This window comes from Poecilia reticulata, chromosome 16 (assembly GCF_904066995.2).
Source record: "Poecilia reticulata chromosome 16, P_reticulata-male-v2, whole genome shotgun sequence".
Taxonomy (NCBI): Eukaryota; Metazoa; Chordata; class Actinopteri; order Cyprinodontiformes; family Poeciliidae; genus Poecilia; species Poecilia reticulata.
The window spans coordinates 10282869-10301533 of record NC_088845.1 but is presented as its reverse complement, the minus strand read 5'-3'; the positions used below and the strand labels follow the sequence as shown (position 1 = coordinate 10301533).

General features: G+C 36.6%; 1 long non-coding RNA gene across 3 annotated transcripts in view; it reads right to left on the bottom strand.

Annotated features, from left to right (window-relative positions):
• LOC108167036 (uncharacterized) overlaps nt 1-18665 on the bottom strand; it is an 88888-nt gene that overhangs the window by 9915 nt on the left and 60308 nt on the right. The window contains exon 3 of one of the 3 annotated variants that reach the window (XR_014083914.1): nt 154-280. The exons of the other annotated variants lie outside the window; for them this stretch is intronic. This is a non-coding gene — a long non-coding RNA (uncharacterized LOC108167036). The remainder of the gene's footprint in view (nt 1-153; nt 281-18665) is intronic. 3 annotated transcript variants of the gene reach the window in all.

Below are 18665 nucleotides of genomic sequence, written 5' to 3'. Positions count from 1 at the left end.
TTTTTTCATTTCAACTTCTTCCTGGTTACTGGGTTTTCATGTAAACTGTGGCAAAAGCTCAAAGTACAATAAAAATTTGTACTGCATCTATGATTTGCATTTAACCTGACATTTGATCTGATAAGATCTCTTAATCTTCTCTTCAAAGTTCACCTGCTTGGCGCCGTCCCGGTTCTCACGTTAGCTGTTCAAGAACCTCAGCCAACCCCAGCTGCTTTCAATCATAACAAGAACTTCAACATCTTTGCTTAGCTGCAGCTCCGAATCAAAGCTTTTATCACTTCAGAGACAAAAAATAGTAGAAGATAAAGGCAAAAGGAAGTTTAGCTTTGTGATGTGACAGGTTTAGTCTCTTTATCCCTGGCTTCTCAGCTTCCTACCTCCACCTTTGACTGATCTCAAACACCTTCCTTCACAATCCTTCAGATGTATTCTGGGAAAAATTTTAATATCACAGTTTTCAAAGCAAAACGGCTCTTAAGAAATGCTTCTATATGACAAAGTTAGTAAATGATATCACAATTATTGAGTAGAACATCTCATTCTTGCGGCTTAATTTCCGAGTGCTAAACTTGTCAGGGTAAGGAATAAAACCCTGAAATTGACAACTGCAGGTCACAGACATTTTTATGGTTTAATGACAATTCTGAGTTGTTTGAAAACAAAATACAAAAGGAAAAAGTTAAGGTGTGGTTGGATATAAAAAAAAAAAAAGAAATCCTGCAATTAAACAGTGTGGAATTGCAAAGTGGGTCATTTATACATCACTTTGAACTTTTACAACAAATCTGAAGTCTTGATGTGTTCAGCCGCCTAATCAAATTACAGCTACAAGTCTTTAGAAGTTTTGGACATAGAGACATTTCTGATGGCTTAAGCCAACTCAGACTGAATGTGCAACATCTGCAAACATGTTTATGTCTTTTGCACATATTCTCAATAGGATTAAGGTAGGACTTTGGGCCACCAAGACACGCATATATTTTGATCTCAAGTATTCCAATGTAGCTCTGGTTGCATGTTGGGGGTTGTAGTCCTGCTGGAAGAGGAACCTGGAAGGAGAAAAACCTGAAGTATAAATTCACCTCTGGTTTCTTTCAGAAATTCAAACTTTTCTTATGAAAAAGTGAACTGCTTACTGTAATGGATTTTTTTTTTTTTAAAGAAAGTTATAACCATTAATGTGTGATGAACAAAGACGGGCTTGAAAGATTTACTTCAGGCCACATAAAAACTTGTAGCAGTATGTCCCATGCTATCATCCAATTGTATGATTATTAAAACTTATGCGACAATTACCTCAGATTTGATTAATGGAAATGATTATGCTTAATCAAGCCATGCTGTCATTTAATATTCATATTCAATTATAGACCAACTAGATTACCAATAGTACTGCTTGAAGCTGAGTCTTGGTTTCATTATCATAAATCTTGCTAAACTTTTCTGTTAATGCTGGATGACAGATTAAGTTTATTCAGCTTTTTTATTAGACAGTGTTCATCCTCTCCATGCTGAACAGGTGCCTCACCTCTCAGACAGACTACTGTGAAGTTCTAGTTTGGCCTTGTCAGAACATCCAGCTCCTCTCCCCACTGCCAACACATGAAGGTCTTCCAGGTCGCTCTCATCTGCTACCCCAAACACCTTGTTAGTGCCCAGAAGGGAACACAACTGCATAATGAGCTGCTAATACAGCTAAAAATAAAGCATTCAGCTCAGAGGTCAGAGGCAGAGGGGCTGAAAGAACATCGACAAGCAGGCAGCCCACGCACATCCATAAAAATGTTGTACTGTAGCTTTGGTTTGGATGAACTTTATGCTCAAGGCTTTCACATAAAGGTCACACCAGAGGTGACTGATTTACATTTCACTAAATAACCAACACATTGGAAGGTTTTAATGAGAGAAAAAAAAAATCTCAGCATAAAAAAAACGATTCAAGGACTGGGCAGAGAATGTGAAAGGACAACAAAAATGTCAAAATCCAGAAACCCTGAAACACAGCAATTTATATTTATTTATTCAAAACTTTCAAATGATGCATGTACTGAATCTCAAAAACTGTCATAATTAAGATATTTCCCAATATTCAAGCAATTATGTTCATACCGTTTATGTAACAAAGTTGTTTTGAGATGCAGCAATAAGTCATAACTTCTGGCAAACTTAGATTTGAAACATTCCTAAAAATGATAACACAAAGGTGTATCTATTATATTTTTGTGTTTACTTGCATTATGTTTTTTTAATGCTGTATCCAATTGTTTATATCCTTCTCAAACTTTGCTATTCTCAAATATATTCATAAAATTACTTTTTCCACATTTCCACTGGTATTTTAATGGTTTATCTTTTGTGATGACCTTCAAGTCTGAGGATGGGAGGCTTTGTTGACATCCCGCCAAAACTGAGTCACTTTCACAACTTTATAATTTCAACTCAGTTATTGTTCACTGTCGTAGTGAAATTCCGGCATATCATACATCAATAATGGATCTTGATTTAAAGCATAGTGCTGTTTTAAAAAAAAACTATTTATGCAGAATTCCCCTTAGCTTACATGTCGTTGCCGAGTATGAGTCAGCTGTGTACTATGGTCTAAGTTATTGATCACCTGTAAAAATCAGGAATTTGTTAATAAATCACTGACTGTTTGAAAACTTTATTGGTGGCAAAAATACATATATACATGGCTCTGCATGCTTGTCTTTAAGGTAATATAGGGTAGCATTGTTCAAAACCAAAGGCAACAGCAATGAAGGTTCACAATATGTCTGTTGGTAAAATAGCTTTAGAGCAGATCTGATGTACAGATTAAACTATAGGAACAGTCAAATGCACTTTAAATGGGTGGTTTAACAACTTCACCTATTAACTTGGAGTCAATGCAAAGCACATACTTTTTCTCCAAGTTTGATCCAATTTAATTTGATCTAATTTTCCTCCAAGTTTGATCTAATTTCATTATTCAAATGTAAAATTAGATTTCAAGTTCCAAAAACCAAATGGAAGCATTTTAAAAGCCCTCAGTGCTCAGTAAGCGCTGGCAGGAGGCTCATTGTTGCTGATGTTTAAATCAGAGATGTGTGGTTTAAGTGAACCATGTTATTATCCATTTTTAAAAATAACAGGACATATTTTCAGAGCGTTGGTGTAATAACAAAAACTCAGTGATACTTTATTTTAATATGTCCATGCTGATGTTACCATCTTTAAACAGAGGCCCAGCCTTCCTGTCAATTAACTATTTTAATGTTTAAAGGATGTAAAAGCCTCACTTGGGGAGCAATTTAACCTAGAAGCTCATTCAAATCTAATACTCATTGTTACAGCTCCCGTAGCATAAATATTAATTTGTCAAAACACGTGCGGTATGCCACACAGCACTCAACTCTGCAGAGATTTACGGCTTTGAAGATGTATGGTTTTGTTAGGGGGGCCTCTTTTACAGATGAGTGAAACACAGAAAATCCTGTCATCTTTTCTTTATACCAGTTTAATGTAAACACATTTTACTGATGGAAAATGCTCAGCTGCTTGTTGCATTAAGTTTCTGGATCAATCTGTCTTTACTAGGTTGAAGATGTAAAAGCACTGGGTTTTGTTTACTATAAGGTTTTTAAATTATCCAGCGTGTTTCTGGTGAATCACACTGCTCTGGCAATAAAAGCAGTATTTTTTTTTTTCTGTGACATTTTTGTTCCTTTGAGGCCAACAAATGAAATGTCATTCTTCTCAATTTTACCAGGTTCACAGAAGCCGTCTAAAAACAGCAGCAATCACAAAATCTTTTCACTATAAAAAAGACCATGTGCAATGGTTTTATAGCACTAGGACATAAAAGGACTTTAAAAACACATGTTATGTTTGAGTTGCTGGAGTTTTGTTTAAGACAAGCTTGGAAAAATAAAAAACAGATTTTTTTCGTGCAGGAAAGACCTGAGTAAGCAGAAAATTAATCTGTAAATGTGGATTAAATTGATTTAGAGCAAATTATAAAACAAGAATGTGCCCAGGTGTGTGACAGTTATTCCTGGTAAAATGACCATCTTCAAGCAAGTAAATAATTTTCGCGAAACTTCAAGATCAATCTGCTTTTGGCAAACACATGTTTGACAATATGCTTTGATTTTGACCGACTTAAATCATGTAAAATGATTCCCAGGAGACACACTCCAGATTTAATCTAATTTTGAATACAAACAACAAATGAAGACAAGTTGATGTTCAGAATGTGAATTTTAAACAAACGCAAGAAACATTTGCAACACAATAAAATGTGAGTCTACTCAAACAACAAATCACCACATAATACCTAAAGTAGTTGGAGTATGAGTTTCCAGGCAACATCAAAAATAATTCAACTCCAAATACTCAGCAGCTGCCCTAAATATAAAACTCAAAATATTTTTATGCAATCACTACTATCCTGTATCAAATATTTAAAAAATAAGCCTCGATCTTTTCTGTGACTGCTTTAAGTATTTTATAAAACGGTACTGAAAATGTGATTGGACTAGGCTGCTTGCACATAGATTGTGGTTATTTTTTTAAAACCTATTTTATTCTTTGTGTTTCCTGACAGCAGAGCAGGCCTGCACCAAGAGATAGCACTTTCCTGTGCTCTGCACAGCAGTTAAAATGTATTTAGCTTGAGAGCAGTGCTTTGTGACAACCTGGTACATGTCCACAAAGACCAAGATGAAGGAGAACCTCGAGCTGTTTCAGTATCTGGACCTTTTAACATAAGATAGATTGTGACCTAAAATAAAAGGATGTTAGTTGGAAGGACGTGTTTCGCATTTGAGAATAAAAGATGATTTAAAAAGCAACAGACATTACTTGTGTGCTTTTAGATTAGAAAAACCAAAAAAAACCAGAACCCCTCATTAACATAATTATGCCCTTTTGTGCCCTGTGTAATGAGCTGAGATGATGGATGAAAGTTAAAGTTTACCCGCTAGCATCACCCCTCTGACCTGGTTTGAAAAGTCAACGCAGAATCAAGTTAATGAGTCTGTGAAGTGAATCTTAGGTAGGAAATGTCCTAATCAAATTTTTTTTCCCCATTTATACCAAACCAAGTTATTTTCTTTTCTTTAATCAGGGAGATACATTTTCTAAGGGACATGCTGCATGCCATAAGTACAATAAGTTGATCAAACATTTAAATATTTATGACTGACAGCTCAGTTGGTCTTCAGAAGTCTGAAAAGCTTCATATGACCAATTCCTCCTCTCAATGCTTTGTTTCTGTAATAAAACACTAATTTTGTAATTTCTTTAGCCCTATTTACCATCCTTTGAATATTTTCTCTTCTTTTTAGAGTTTAAAGTGATTCTCTTTACCTTACTCATCTTCAGAGTTATCTAGGTAAACTCATTCACCATGTAGTTTGATCACCATTTTGGGGAATAGATGAACTCCCATCTATTCCCATCCTCCCATCCTCAGACTTGAAGGTCATCACAAAAGATAAACCATTAAAATACCAGTGGAAATGTGGAAAATGTAATTTTATGAATACATTTGAGAATAGCAAAGTTTGAGAAGGGTATAAACAATTGGATATTTGCAAGGAATTGAACTGATTCTATAAAGTTTGTTTAAAACCGTTTCAAACTACTGACATGGAGTCATTGAATAAGTTAGAAAATGCATTCTTCTGAGGCTCATTTTGTCAGATTAAAGGGTTTTTTAAAATAACCTTCAAGCAGGTATTAAACATATTTTCATAAATTATTTTCATTAGGTAAGCACCGACCTTGCCTGCTGCTGGTGGTTTGAGGGGCTGGTGACTCTGCTGCCTCGCATCTGTCAGACTGCCTCGGGGCAGCTGTGGCTACAATGTAGCTTACCACCATCAGCATGTGAATGGGTGAATGACTGGATGTAGTGTAAAGCACTTTGGAGATAAAGCGTTGGAGAAGTACAGGCCATTTACGATTCTCATTTATTCAGTGGGTCATTATGTGCCATCAGTTGAGCACAGTTAAATGACAAATTGACAAATTTTCCTCTGTCAGCTTTCTCAACTGACTGACTTCCACTGATAGAGAAATATCTGCAATATAGAACAGATGTACCTGCAGCATGCCTCCCTAAAATAGCTTAAATTCTAAGTTCAAGAACTCATTGGAAAAAGTTCATTTTTCACTACATTGGAAAACAATGATAAATACCAGCCTATACTCATCTTGATAATTGCCCATAAAAACATTTCTATATTTTCTCCTGTTTGTTGCGGTCCATCTGCCACACAGGAATAATCAAAAGAAGATTGGTGACTTTAACTATACTTTAAGACTTTTATTTATATACTCGATTGCAGTATGGTTTAGTTTGGTTGGCTTATTTCTGCTCAGCGTAATATCAAACATTAAGACTGAAAATAAGATTTGTAGCAACTTAGTTCAATTTCATTAGTGCTGGTGTTATTCACAATTTTTCATCTAAATTTTATTCTTCAAAGTTGCAAAAAAAAAATTGTCAGATACTATTTTTGGATTAATTAGAAAAAAGTTACTTGTGGCAGCCATAATTCTGTTACATGCCGATTTATGTCAAAAGTCTGTACACAACTAAAAAGGTACACCAGTTTGAATTCTGTCACTGCTTTTTTCTACAGAATTATACAAATGTAGCAAATTCATGTTTAATGCTCCACAACACTAAGTTGAAAAATAATGCTGATATTTTAGCAATTAGTACTAGTACATGCATATCCAGTGGTGTGTATCATGAAAGCCTTGATCGGGACAGTCTCAAATATGATTCTTAGCAGAGTCAATTAAGCAATTATACGCTCCATTTGACCACTGACCGTAATGTCCCCAGCAGCTTTCTGCTTCAGTTGCCAGAGCGTTGCTTTCATCTTTATAGCTTGTTTGATTTAATATTATTGTGCTGGCAAATGACAGCCTAAGAGCTGCAAACTTTCAGTTTGAGAAAATGGCTCGTTTTTAGCTCTTTATACTGAACAAATCTCTCAAAAATCTGTGAAGTTTGAAAAATGTTAGGTGTGGCTGTGGGAAAAATTGAAAAATTCAAAATCAATTGCAAATGTGTGATCCATTGTTTTAATATGGCAACAGGTGCAATTGTATTTCAAAACTAAAATATATCATATGTTGAATCTCAATTTCTGCATAAATATGAGTAAAATTAAAATTCCGCTTATCAGAATAACTCGATAAATAAACGTCAGTGTCAGAGTTAAGTGATTTTTCATTGTCAAATATGATCTAGAAACTGATTAAAATCGTCTTTTTGTGGAGCAGGTCAGCATAGTAATATTTTAACATTTAAAAGTATGCAAAGATGTAATTAAAAACCATTAATCTAAATTGTGCAGCAACACAATGTCAAACAAAAGAAGCACAACTAAACCCAGCTCCTCAAAAGTCTACAACAACCTTTCAAAGTCAGTCCATTCATGACTTACCATCTGTTGGATGTTGGAAGTAATTCTTAAATGAAACTGAAAACCTACTGAAAGGTTTTGAGTTCAGTCAAGCATTTGTTTACATAGAAAAATATTTTTTATATAAGTTTAGTAGTAAACCACATGACAGCTTTGATAACATGAAGTGAGTTTTTAGTCTATTTCATCAAATAAAATAAAAAATTTAATATATTTGAAGCTTGATCAAGAAAGAATGTAAATAACATTGGTCCATGTAACTGTATTCTTCCCCAGAGGTCACTCCAAATCATTTGCTCTTCCAAACTGAATTAGAAGATAATAAACTTTAGTGGCTTTTAGGGCTGAAACAATTCGAGTGATTCGAGTACCTCGATTATTAAAATTCCTCGAGGAAAATTGACCTGCCTCGAAGCTTCGTTAATTTATGTTTTATCATTTAGCGCACGGTGTTTCAGCCGGAACATTATTTGCGTTGAGCGGAGCTCTGACTTTCGCCTCTGAGTTGTTGACGGAAGCTACGTGTTAGCGGCATAACGTCCAATCTTCAAGTTCGGCCCGCGGGGATTTTACTGATTGGTGATAATTCCGGGTTTTCATCGTTTTTGTGGGACCAATAAACATCCTTAAAATGACCGGCGCGATGCCGGGAGTTCGGCAGCCTTTCTGCTCTGGAGCTGCTGGTTGAACGGCGGGAAGAAGCTGAGGAGGATTTATACAGGTGAGCGGAGAGACTGAATACAACGTGCGGCTGAGGGTTGATGCTTACAGGGTAAGAGCAGCTTTACGGACGAACCGCACAATAAACTTATATCATCCCGGTATGAACAAACGGGAGGCGGAACATGGCTGGTAGCTGAGTTTCTGAACGGAGGAGCTGTAAATATCCCGTATTGCTCCCCAGGTCTACAAAAAAGTAACTGGTAGGGAAGCTCAAATGTGGAAAAAATAGACTGATGTTCATATCCGATAGTAACACTGGTGTTATGGAAGATTTACCAATATTTTATTTCATAATTGTTTTTATCCAATTACTCGATTAATCGTAAGAAAAATCTATAGATTACTCGATTACTAAAATAATCGTTTACAACAGCCCTAGTGGCTTTACAGACTTCTACCTTTTTCTTCAATCATTTATTTCCATGAAAACCTTTTTCTAAATTTGGCTGATCAATCCAACAGTAGAAAACAGCCTAGCTACTTTTAAGTTTGTTTTGTCTCTGGCTGTGAACCCAAAGGGCAGAACCCCTGTCTGAGCACTTTGGCAGCAATTTGTAATCAAGAGAGCTTTTTGGGTATAAATATCTACTCAGAAAAATATTTGCCATGCACATGCACAATGTTAAAATTAAATCAGAAATAATGAGCAAAGAACGGTGTTCAATCAGGTGCTCTTTAAAAAAATATATTTTAGACCGAATGCTTTTTTCTTTAAATTCATTAGAAGTTTCCTCTACACTGAAACTTGAACCATAAAGGGATGATAAAAGCTTTATAAACAGCAGCTCCCTTCTGATTTCTCTGCTCTGTATTGAAAGGTACAAAGTAGAAGTTGAGAAGGCCTTCATTCTTTAGTCTTGTTCCCCTGTTTATCATAGAATGCTTGCAGTAAACTACCAATTAATGATGAAACTATAATGTTTTAATTAAATTCCTTACATTAAAACTCTTCACATATGCCAAATGCGTCATTGTGTCACAAGAGCCCCACTTGTGTATTAAACTGTCAAACTTATACACAATCTGAAAATTTTAATTTAACAGACAAAATGGTGAGAAATTATGTTTCTAAATATGTTGGTTAGGTTTGTTTCATGTGGAAGAAAAAAAACTATGCTGGTATAGATATTTTCATGGAAAAAGTCACAATCACTCAAAATTACTGATGCCTTATAAACAAATTGTGTGGGGCCTCAGGGTTTATTTTGTTTGTTTTTTACAGGCATTTGTTTCATTTGTTCATATTTATATTGTAATAAATATCAAATTAAAATGTTACTAATATTAGTTTGATATTTTCAGAAACTCAGTTCATCAAGAGAAACTTTACACACAAATGTAAGTTTTCAGATTTTCCACATACAGCCAACGGAAACGCAACATTTAATATAAGCAAAACTGCATCAGATGGTAAAAATGGTTTTAATAGAGAAATATAAAAAAAGTCATTTTGTTATGTGATATTCTGGAGGACATACGTGTTGGTATTTGGGTAGACAATATAGTTTATACATATAGATACCAGGGTTTCCCGCAGTGTATTATAAGCCTGGCAGCCCGCCATGCTTTACTAGCCCCGCTGCCAGGCTAAGCGTTGCCTGTTTACGTTTACGTCCTTTGTTTACGTTTCTAGGAAGAAACAAAAAAGTTTTTTTTATTTTTTTTGTTGTTTTTTTTTAAGCTGGGCTGCAAGCGTCTCTTTTGCTCTTTGCATTTCACTAGCAGAGTAGATTTATTCCTAAAAGATAGGTTTATAGTTTATGCCAGTGTTTCTCAACCTTTTTTGGGCCAGCGCCCCCCTAGCCTTTATCCAGGTCCCTCACCGCCCCCCACCAAAGAATTTGTAGGCTACTTTGCACTGATCTGTTTTCGCATCCACCTGAATAATGTGTAGTTGCGCCACTGCTGACCTGTATGGATATTTATATAAACCTACTGTGAGGAATTATGGTCCTTTGGAGAACTCTGGGTAAGAGTTTAAAACCCACCGCGTTAGCTCTGGTTGCGCAGCTCAAAGTGAACCGCAGGAATAACTTGCAGCGAAGTCAGAGGTCACGTTGTGAAGTGGTGAGAATGATTTATCTTTGTGAACGAATATGCAGTGTTTACATCTCAACGCGCTGCCCAGCATGTGGCTCTGTGTCTGTCTTCCCTGTAAAGTTTATGTCTGTGGTCCCGGTTGGCCGGAGTGTTTGTGGATAACAAGCAGCGCTAACCTCATCATGCAGGTTCAGCCTGGTGAGGACCTTTCAGGCTCTCCTCGGAGTCACGCATCACGCTGATTTTATTTATTTTTATTTTTATTATTTTTCCGGTTACACGATGCATCAAACCATATCAAATGTGTTGTCTACTTAGAATTTATGCGTGCGGCTGCACAGAGATCTGAGAAACTCGTCCCATTAACTCGATCAACCAAAATAGTTTCTGTGACGATTAAAAACTCAATAGACACGAAATGAAAGAGCTACTAAAGCCACATTAGCAGCATTAAATTAAATCTTCGTTTGTTGCGCATCTCTGCGTAGTGCAGCGGATTACCTCATCATGCAGGGCCGGCCCAAGGGTGTATGAGGCCTGGAGCAGAATATGACTTAGGGGCCCCTTTTGTTGCTAAAAATATCAGCACCTCCAACAGCTTCTGTGTTAGATTTAGTGAAATATGAGAGAAGGGAGTAGTTTAATTGGCCAACCTAAAAAGCAATAAGTTATAATTTGTATTTGTAAATTCAAAGATTAAACTCACAGCATCAGATTGTTGCTATGGTAACAAAACAATCTAACTATGAATATTGTTCTTTGAAGTTTTACAAAGTAAACTTGCCAGCTCCTTAAAATATTGTATTTAAATGTTAAACTATTTAAAATCATTTATGTATGCCTAAACAATTGAATAAAATAACAGCATTGATAATCTCAATAAACAAGTGTTACATTTATGTATCTGTGGTCCGTTTTAAAATATTAGCATTTATGGGGTCCCTGAAGGCCTTGGGGGCCTGACGGAGCTGCTGACTTAATTTGGATTAAACAGAAGTGCAAATTTGTTGTTTTTAGACTAGTTGTGGGTTTAAATAGCATTTCACTGGAGATCTTTTCCCATAACATATAATTACACAGTAATACTTTTACATTTCCTGTCAACTTAATATCTTATTACAAAAACACGGTGGACAGCCTCGACCACTGGGCTTAGCAAGTTTTCTGGGGGAAACCCTGGATACATTTCCAAAAAAGCTTCTTTTTATTATTTTATAAAGAAAATCTTGACAATTTAAGACAGAAAAAAAGAAAACTCTTCCTCCAGGACACGCCCCAAGTTAAAAAGATTATATCTGACTGATAAGTCCCATTGACCAAGGTTATATAAAAGTGTGCATTTAATTTTGAGCAAACCCCTCAAAGGTAAAACTTTCTCAACCCTAGAGTCTGACAGTAGAAAATGTTGAGATGTCGAAAGATTTAAATCCTCATTAGCATCACTGTCAAACGAAGTTGTTTGTGAGGAAGAACAAGAAATCTTCAGTTTATAGCATTGACTTATATAGTGCAGCAAAGATATCAGATCTTATTTCCATCACAGTGGACACATTTTTTAATTAGCTGCTGTAGCTCTGACAGATGTACCACCAATCTCTTCTGCTGTATATTACCTCATTTTCCACATTTTTTTCTGGCTCAATGATGAAGCTTCAAAACTCAATGAGTCACTAAGGAAAAATAGGCTCATCCTTGCCTGGTCTTTCCCTTCTTTGTGTCTTTGTAAACATGTCAACAGCTATTTTGTGTCATTTCCAGCAAGTGTAAACATTTGATTTGTAATGACTTCCAGAATATAAATTAATTTTGCATTTCCCTTTGCTTGTGATAACACATTTCTGTCTTTGCATTTATTTTGCAGTCTATTCTCTGGTAGCATTTACTCTATTTTACTTATGCATTGTAAAATGCATAAGTAAAATATGCATTTTACAATGCATATTTTACTTAGACTGGTAAATGCTACCAGTCTATTCTCTGGTAGCATTTACTCTATTTTACTTATGCATTGTTTGTTTTCATGTGCCTATTTCCATAATATGCACTGCATTCTTTGTCCATATGCTTTGCTTTTTAAAGCTAAAGTGAACTGAACTCTTGCAGAAAAAATAAAAAAAATTGTTTGACCAGAAGCAGACCATTAAATGTGTGCCTCATTTGCTTGATAGGAACTACTTTAAGGCTAGATGACTCGTACAGAAATGGTTGTGTAGTCATTAAAATGCAGCAGACACACACTCTCTCTTCAGATGTAATTAGCAGTGTAACCTGTCATAACAGATGGACTGGGAATAGCTCTGCGAGACAACGTCCTGTAGATTAATGTGTCTGCTTCTCTCCTGGTTAACGTTTGTTTGCTTTGTGTAAATGGCCACACTGCTTGATGACAGCCAACAACAACACAACTGGTAAAACCTCAGTTTTGTTTAAATCTATGAAGCAGAATGACGTTTTGACTTTTGGATCTCAGTCAGGGTGAAAAATAATGTGTTAAGGAACGTTGGTCAAAAGAGCCAAAAATAAATACACCGACAAGAAAAAATAAGCTGCAAGTTATACAGAGAAAAAAAATGGCCAGAATATCATTCACATGCTGAAAAGATGTACAGTTATTAAAATAGCTCGATAAGCAAGAAGTTGTCACATCTTCTGCAGGTACCAGAGGGCACTGATGGTAGCTTTGAGTTGAGAAATGTGTTGGATGGATGCGTTTGCTGGAGCATCCAGTCCGTCAGAACAGTTTACAACACTGACAGTAGACACCATCACCAGCACTTGAAGGAGTTTAAAAGATGTTGCACTTATGAGTTGAGTTAGAGGGCGGCTGGTTGTGTCATCCAGTTGCCCAGTATGTGGGACACACAGATGCTAATGATGGAGCCAGTGAGAATGAGTGTATCAAAAGACAGTGCTGGAGGACATTCGTTCTAGATTCTTAACGTGAATAGCATTTTTTTTCCCTTCACAAGGGCGTGTAGTTTAAAATTAAAAAAGGTAAGGATAATCACCTGTAACTCCAATGTCAAGACTGAGCCAAGAGATATGTGGAGAGAGATTTTTCTAAGGTCTTATAGACTGATAAGGTGAAAGTGACTCTTGACAGTCTGGACTGATTGGCCTGTGGCTGGATCAGTAATTGGCACAGAGCTTCACTTCAACTCAGACTTGCTTTTGACTTTAAGTGAAGATGGGGTAATCATAAGGGTCAGTCTTATCATAGATAAGCTAGTTTGACATTTTCAGGCTCAAGATGGACTCAAATCAACCAATGCCAGTCGTAAGAATTTCTTCACACTGTTTTATAGGACAAAAGGTACATTATGAACAGCAGCATGGTTATTTTTAACAACAAAAAAAATATTCACTGTATTAATTGTTCCATTCTGATATAACACAACCAGATCTTTGGTTTTATTACAAAGTTTTGTAAAATTCACTCTTGTGTTTCTGAAATCAGTATGAACAATTTCCTCCCCAGATAGATGTTTTCCTATCTGGTATGTGAAAGCTGTACAGGGGCTGAACTTCAGCGGCGAGTGATTGAGGAGGAGCAGATGAGCTGCCAGCTTCCATTACACAGCCCATGTCGCCAGGTATCCGCAGTGTCATTCAGAATTTAGAGCACAGAGTCAGCAGCGACATCTCAACACGAGACAGCCTGTCTGATTTAAAAATGGTTTCCTTTCAATTAAAAGGTGAATAAAGAATGTGATTGAGTGCTCTGTGAGTAATGATCCGACATCAGTTTGATCCACAGCAGGACTTAATCACGGCTGATCATCCCAGTTCTTCCCAGTATCCGTCACACTGCTTTATATGTACAATAAATTATGTTCGACTGCATCACTCAGATCTTTATCGATGAAATGACATTGGGCTGATGAAGAACTGAAATCAACTTGTCTTCATTTTCAATCATTTATTCCACACTTTTAGTTATTAGTCAATTAAAGCAAACCATTAGAAGAAACACTCCCAATAATAATTCCTACTCACTTGTGGGAGTAGGAATTATTCTACTCCCACAAGTAGAATAATTCCTACTTGTGGGAGTAGGAATTATTCTACTGCATTTGAAACTCTCTTAGTTTCAAATGCAGCAGAAATGTAAACAAACACACACACACATTTTATATATATATATATATCGATCACAGATACCGATCACCGATCAGATAATTTTTTTTTTTTAAATCATAAGTACTACCGGTTACATTATGTGGAAAAAGGAACCATGAATTCACCTTAATTTAGACAAAAACTTGTGTTTACCAACTTTTTCCAAGAAAACAACTAAACAAAACAGGCATTGTACAAATTGTACTGCTGTCGGTAATACTATCTTTAACAGACTGAAAACTTATGAAGGCTCTGAAGAGGCTAAATAAAGTAAAAAGTCTAAATAAAACCTCTCAACATTGCTAAAGAAATTCAAGTATAAAACTTAAAATTCAAAGGCAAATACAGGTTTCATTACAATAAAGACCCACCTTAAGCCACCTGAGTTACTGATTGAAAACTTCCTGATAGCATGGTGGCTAGCTGATTACTGCTAGTTTTGATTGGCTGTTTCTGACTGAGTGGAGTAATTATGCAGAACAGGGAGGAGGCAAAGGAGATCTATTATTTTTTCAGAGATTATTTGTCTCATGTTAGGACAGCGAAAGTTTTAATATGTATGTAAAATGTATTTTTTTAGGTTAGATGCTGCAGCTTTAAGCAGAGGTTCGGTGTGAGAGTCACTACCAGGTGGAGCAGAAGCGGCGCTCCGTCTGTGAAATATTACTACCTGTAGCACGTAGCAACGGTTCAACAGCGAGATCAGAACCAGCGTCTTACATCGCAGCTCGAAGACTTAAATAATTTTGCGGGTTATTTGTTTAGCTTTCTGACAGTCATGCTAATCCGGGTGAGTGTGTGTAGCTGTGCACTGCGTTACCTGCTATCTGATCCTCCATATGTCTTTTTTTTAATAAAGTGAGTCTCGATGTAGCCAAACTCCTTCATGTATGGCATGGCATTGTTTTAATGCCATATTAGATTCGTCGTGTTGATGCATTTTGACGTGATTCACCCCACGTGCTTCAATTTTCCACCGCAACACGCAAACTTCCCCATTCACTCAGTGCGTTATAGTTCCACATCACTTAGGATTTGTTGCTGCGCGTTTGCTCAGTGTGAAGGAAAGAGGAGACCAGCTGCACAAGCAGGCTGCGAAATGAGAAGCAGGTGATCCGTTTGTGTGATCGACAACAAGAGACCGTGATCGGCGATCACCGATCATACATTTTTCACGGAAATCGGCCGATTATGATCGGTGGCCGATCGATCGGCACGCCTCTAAAATTATATACATATATATATATATATATATATATACACACACATAAACACACACATACACACTATTAAAGATGCACTAAATGTTTGACTTTTCTAAATTCTATCAGTACCTAATAAATTTATGAATTAATTGTGTCAGCACCAACATAATAGTCATGACATCTTGTTAGGGCTGTAGCACACAATTACTTTCATTATCATTTCATCTGCCGACTAATTAAAAGTGTCAATCAAAATCACAGGGTCCAAATTAGAGTCCACAGAGGTCTTATTCTGTCTTCATACTAATAAAAAACAAGACTGTTTTACTTTGAGCCCACTGATATACGATCAGGGGATACTGCTCACAATCCAACATCACCCGGAAGCACAGATATGAAGCAGATTTTAAAATAGTCTTGGCTGCATGTGGTCAGACCCTGATAACATTGAAAAAGTATTTTGGACCACTGATAAAATATCAATTTATGAAAAAAAAAATTCTTACAGATCCCAGCTCTGTAAATATGGTTACTGGCAAATTGGTCCCCCCCGCACCCCCTTTAAAAGTGAATTCTGGACTTTGTCATAAGTTCATAATGACATGCTTTGGAAAATAAAAATGACCCTATAGTCATGCTAAAAAAATTTTTTTTTTTTAATTTAGAAAAAAATTAATCCTGGGAGACTTAAAATCTCAAATGCTCATATCTTTGTAGTTGGACTTTTAAAAGCTAATCGCACATAATCCAGATAATCTTCAAACTGATGAAACAATAAAATAAATAAAAACACACAAATTTATTGCCTAAAATATTGCACTGACAGTATAATTTTGTGCTGCCAAAAATAAATTTCTGACGGTGCTTGATTTTTTCAAGTTCAGACTTTCATGCACAAGCTGAGACTTTCCCATGGGATTTCAATGCATCCTAACTCACATCCACAATGATGAATGAATGACCATTATTTTTGTATATATAATTTTCCTACAAATATATTGTAGGAACGTACAAAATTTGTCATAAGATAAATATATATGTTGTAATAGTATGATATTGCAGGGTAGAGTGCCTTCCTCGGTCTAGGGACAAGTTTACGTATCTCAGGGTCTTGTTCATGATTGAGGGAAAAATGGAATGGGAGATCAATAGGTGGGTTGGTTTGGTGTCTGCAGGGATGCGAGCGCTGTCCTGGTCTGTAGTAGTGAATAAAAGAACGGAGCTGAAAGGCAAAACTCTCAATTTCCCGGTCAATATACCCTCATCTATAGTCAGGAGCTCTGGGTCGGAACCAAAACAACTAGATAGCGGATACAAGCAACACAAGAGTCAGGGTGAGAAGTTCACTCCACATATAGCAGCTGTTCCTCTACATCAAGAGGACTCGGTTGTGGTGGCTTGGGCACCTGGTTAGGATGCATCCTGGATGTCTCCTTGGTAAGCTGTTCCTGGGGTGTCACACCGACCCAGAGGGAAACCGAGAACATGCAGGAGGGACAATGTTTCTGGGTTGGCCTGGTAATGCCTAGGGATTCCTCTGGGAGAGCTAGTGTTAGGGTTGGATGGATATTACATTGTTCAAATGTTATTTTCTAATATGACAGTATAGTGATAGAAGGAAATTTTCACATTATGATATAGCTCTAATTTTCTTCTGCCTGCATGGCAGCTCCATGCTTCCCTAGTTTACTTTTCGTTTTCTCTGTCACTCATGTTTCTGAGGTTCATTGTACCCATTTGTCTTTGTATTTTGTCTCATTTGTGGGATTTTGCTCTTGTGTTTGTTTAATTTTTGCAGTTTCTGTTCAGCCCTTCTCCCTCATTAAATCCCCTCAGTTGCAGTGGTGGAGAAAGTACTCAAAATATTTACTTAAGTAAAAGTACAAATACACAGACAAAAATGTACTCAAGTAAAACTACCACATTAACATTTGTACTTGAGTAAAAAAGTACTGGCTTTAAAAATATTTAAGTATTAAAAGTAAAAGTACTTGCTGAATGCATTACCTAATCCCTAATACAAAATCATTAAATGAACCGATCGCATTTAATTTTAATACATTAGAAATGTGCCATTTTAATGAACAATGCCACAGATAAAGCATGTTGTGCTTACTCTCTGTAACATAGTTCAGACTTCAATATGTGATTCTATACATCATAATTTCAGAGATGGAAACATCTGGTCTCCTGTCCTAACATAGCAGCAACTTCACTTTTTTGCCACTAGTGGCTTTTATTTTTAAAGAAATCCAACAGAAATGTCGATGGGGGAGGACATGCAACCGAGGAGCCACGTAGCAGAGTTGTAGTCAAGACCACCTACCCAAGACCAAGTCAAGACCAGCACCCCGTGCTATGTGACACAAAAAAATTTAGTTTTACCTATCAAAATTGCTTCTCAAATTGATCTGAAAGATCCACATTCCCATAAAACACCTAGATATTAAAAACTTAGAGCTGAAATAAATTTAATCAGTAAAGATCCATCCAGAAGAATCGGATCGTTTCTGAATGTCATATCAATGCAGACTTTGGTCACAGCGTTGACCCATATTTGCGACACCTCAGTCAACACCTCCACACAATAATTCAGCGCATGAGTGACAACTTTTTTTCATTGCAGATGCAACATGTGTGTCTCAGTCAGTACAGCTAGCTTTGCTAGCAACACGTCCACAGATCTTACCTTTCTTTAAGCTTTCCTTCCAAGTGATGCTAAAAGTTGGACGAAGTCCCCACCGTCTGTGAAAGCGAAGCGCTGCTAATTTTACATGTCGCCATATCTTATGATTTATGCAGCGCTATTATACTACTGACGATTAGACAGACATCTTCTCCCGCTCAGAGGAAACCACTGCGCATGTCTTTGAGCTCCACGTGCGAGTAAAGGGGGAGGCAATGGGTGACAACAGACATGTAAGTCATGTTATTGCTCGGATTTTACGGTGCCACCTTAAATCCCTGAGCTTCACATTTTAACGGACAAAAAGCGCAATGCGACTTGGATGTAACGAGTGACGCGACACTTTTGTAGAAATGTAGTGAAGTAGGAAGTACAGATATTTACTGTAAAATGTAGGAGTAAAAGTAGAAAGTACCCATTATTAAATCTACTTAAGTACAGTTACACGAAAAATTTACTTAAGTA